The sequence below is a fragment of the Tupaia chinensis genome, unplaced genomic scaffold (genome assembly GCF_000334495.1).
Source record: "Tupaia chinensis unplaced genomic scaffold, TupChi_1.0 Scaffold000063_1, whole genome shotgun sequence".
NCBI classification, from domain to species: domain Eukaryota; kingdom Metazoa; phylum Chordata; class Mammalia; order Scandentia; family Tupaiidae; genus Tupaia; species Tupaia belangeri.
This window is the reverse complement of record NW_006159521.1, coordinates 4082820-4086204: the sequence shown is the minus strand read 5'-3', so window position 1 is coordinate 4086204 and position 3385 is coordinate 4082820. Positions and strand designations below refer to the sequence as shown.

The window sequence follows — 3385 nt, the reverse complement described above, 5'->3', positions numbered from 1 at the left end:
ACAATCCCTTCTCTCTTTACTCATGAAGATAAATTTCATAGCCAATTCAGAATTATTATGCATGCCTCTGTGTGCAAGCACTTTTTATGTATTTGTAGAAGCTCTATAAATCTGATCTGCATTTCTAGCCATTTACCACTTAAATAAATGACCTTTTCTCTTATCTCAGGGGCACAAGCCTACCCCATTGGACCTTTCTATCTTTTATTAGGGAAGCATCTCTCTTCTCCCAAAGCAAACCACCTTATTTCCTCTTGAGCTTATCTTTTGTCATTTCCTCCTCCTTAAATCCACAGATTACAAACCCTGTGCTGAAATGTCTGGGTTACAAACAAAATCCCCCTGTAGACATTAGACTGTGGGCCACTATAGTGGGGGACTGAGGGAGCATGATAAAGTCAAGAGATGGTCTCTATCTTCTAGCACTTTCGCTACTGGCACAGAGCAGGAGCCTTAGTAACAACAGTGGGTGAAAATTTCCCAGGAGCTCTGTGTTTCTGACCACGTGCTAAGCGATCTGAAGAATGGAGAGATGAGGGGGGCTGGAGGACCTGGAAGACATCCCAGAAAAGCATAACCTTGAACTGGTCTTAGAAATGGAGTGGGATTCCAGCAGGCCAACATGCAGTGGGAGGGTGCTCCCAGAAAGTTCAAGGCTCCGATGGAAAGTGGGAAGACAAGGACAGGGGTGGGAGGTGAACAAAGGGAAATCTGGCCCCTCTATGGCTGCTCTACCCCAAGTACAGGACTACCCCTTTTTCAGTTTCCAACTTTTTCCTTTCACCTCTTTCTGAATAAAATGTAAGGAAACACTGGTCTTTTTATATATATGTGTCATCAAACACAACTCTGAAAGTCTCCAGCTGAATAGGCCTGGGTGGGAGAGAAACTCTTGAGAGCAGTAGCTTAGGTGTCGTGGTCTCACTAGGCCTGAGTTTTGTTTGGTCTGTGGTCTCTACTGGCTTCAAATAATTCACTCCATTATACTGGGCTCATTCCCAAGCCAACTTACTGTCTCCACTATGCACCCTCTAAGGAAGGCTGTCCTCCAAACTCCAGGCCCAGGAGTATTCGGGCAGTGCAAACTAGAATCCAGTCTTCAATACGTGTCACGAAAGAACTGCTAGAGGTAGAAATAGTCAATGAACCACAGTCCAATGAGGAATATAAGGTTATCATCCCTGTCTAGGGAAGAAATAGTGTGTCCAGGCAATAGAGCCAGACTGCCTGGGTTCCAATCCCAGCTCAGCCTCTTTCTAGCTGGACAAGTCATTCAACTTCTGTGTGTCTCAATTCTCTTCATCTATGAAATGGGCTTGGTCATTGTTCTTATCTCATTGGGTTGTTGCAGGGATTAGAGGAAATAAAACATGTGAGATTATTAGATGAATACAGAGCAGATAGTATTTATCAAGATTGGGGTATGTCTCTTCATTAGTGCTGATATCAAGGGGCCAGCATCCTTGTAGCCCACTGATGAGAAAAACTATCTAGTTTGACAATGCACTGTCACCCTTGACCCAACGTTGCTCCTTGGCCTTCACTTTGACAAACCTGCTGGGATCGCCTTTAATCTGAGTGATATGTTAGGTACAAACTTTGGTTTTGTGGTTTTAGTCACTCTTACCATCTTTTGAATATCGCTCTTTTCTATAAATGCAATGCAGTGCCCAATCAGTACACAGTAAATGCTTGGCAAATCGAAGTTGACCACTTTGTGTTTCACTACTGGGCCCTTCTCAGCCTATATCATGTCACTACTCATGACTGGTCAGTAAACATTTTCCTTATTTGCTATAAAGTTTCCTCATTTGTTATAAAATCTTCATGAAGTGTGGTAGATTTCATGTAATTCTAAAGGGCAATAGAAAATAAAACGATCTGTATGTGCTACATAAGAAACAAAACTATGTCTAAAAAAAGCAAAGGAAAACAATAATTAGATTCATATTTGTAGAAAAATGAATTCTCAGGACTAGCAGTTAGCGTAATTGCTGAAGTCCCATGTAGCCGACCGCGGTTCAAGTCCCAGACCCAGTAGCTTAAACTCGCACCAGGCGTGTGTGCGTGTGTGCCCAAGATCCCGAGAGGAGAACGGAGGAGAAGGGATCGCAGTATGGCCATCCCCCCTGGAGGGTGATTGCTCACTTTCTGTCTCTCTGTCTTCCTGCGAGCACATATGCCCTATAGCAAAAACCTCTCCTAAATAAATAAGTAAATTCTCCTGGGGACAGGAAGACTCTAAGAGTATTAAGTTTAATTCTAAATTTGAGGATGTTTGAACACTGACTTGCTTAACTATGCCTAAGAAACACATCTGGAGTGTGTTCTCTGTCTGGACACTCATGGGATATTTCCATGATTCTATGAAGAGTAACTCATTGTTACCAAAAAGTAATGGCAGGGCTAAGTAGGAATGCCTAGAAAGTATCAACCAAGGGCCAGGAAGTGAGGTAGGGTCAGGGGATGTTTCATTCTATAAAATAAAACGTAAAGTAATGGACCCATGTGGCATCCAGATGTGATTGGTATCTGGAGAGGAGGACAGCAAAGGCCTGGCAATAGAAGAGACTGGAAACTTGACCGTAAAGGCCAGCATGGTCTCCTGAGTGATGGGTCGCCAAGGGGTAGGTTTCTCTACGCTCATAATTCTTGGAAGATGCTAACTTATCATTTGGGTACCAGTTGTCTGAACTTAGCAGGAATACATGGACTTTTTAGGCTACCTCTTTTTTTTTTTTTTTTTAGAAAAGTCCAGTAAAGTGCTCGCTTCGGCAGCACACATACTAAAACTGGAACAATACAGAGAAGATTAGCATAGCCCCTGAACAAGGATGACACGCAAAGTTTTTAAGTGTCCCATATTTAAAAAAAAAAAAAGAAAAGAAAAGAAAAAAGGAAAGAAAAGAAAAGTCCAGTAAGTAAGTCTATACTAGCTCATGGGGACTTTTAGAAAGTTCTGCAGACAGCTGGATATGCACATGGGTTCTAGGGTAAGATTTTAGAGGATGCGACCTCTGCAAAGTATCTTTTCTGGCTTTTTAATCTACACTTACTACTTGATAAATTTCTCTTATAAACAGACCCAGTTTTCAGGACTAGCAGTTGGTATAATGGCTATGTCACTGGACTCCCATGTAGTCGACCATAGTTCAAGTCCTGGACCCAGTGGCTTAAACTCACGCCAGGCACGTGTGCGTGCGTGCCCAAGATCCTGAGAGGAGAATGGAGGAGAAGTGACTGCGGCGTGGCCATCCCCCCAGAAGGTGGGGGGAGGGGTGATTTCTCACTTTCTGTCTCTGTCTCTCTCTGTCTTTCTGGTGAACGCACACACCCTATAGCAAAAACCTCTCCAAAATAAACAAAATAAAGACCCAGTTTTCAT

At 43.0% G+C, this 3385-nt stretch overlaps 1 non-coding gene across 1 annotated transcript; it reads left to right on the top strand.

Moving 5' to 3' along the window:
• Positions 1–2762: 2762 nt before the first annotated feature.
• LOC114004980 (U6 spliceosomal RNA) lies at positions 2763–2869 on the top strand. The gene has a single exon (XR_003546922.1). It is a non-coding gene; the product is annotated as a U6 spliceosomal RNA (small nuclear RNA).
• The last annotated feature ends 516 nt before the right edge of the window (positions 2870–3385 follow it).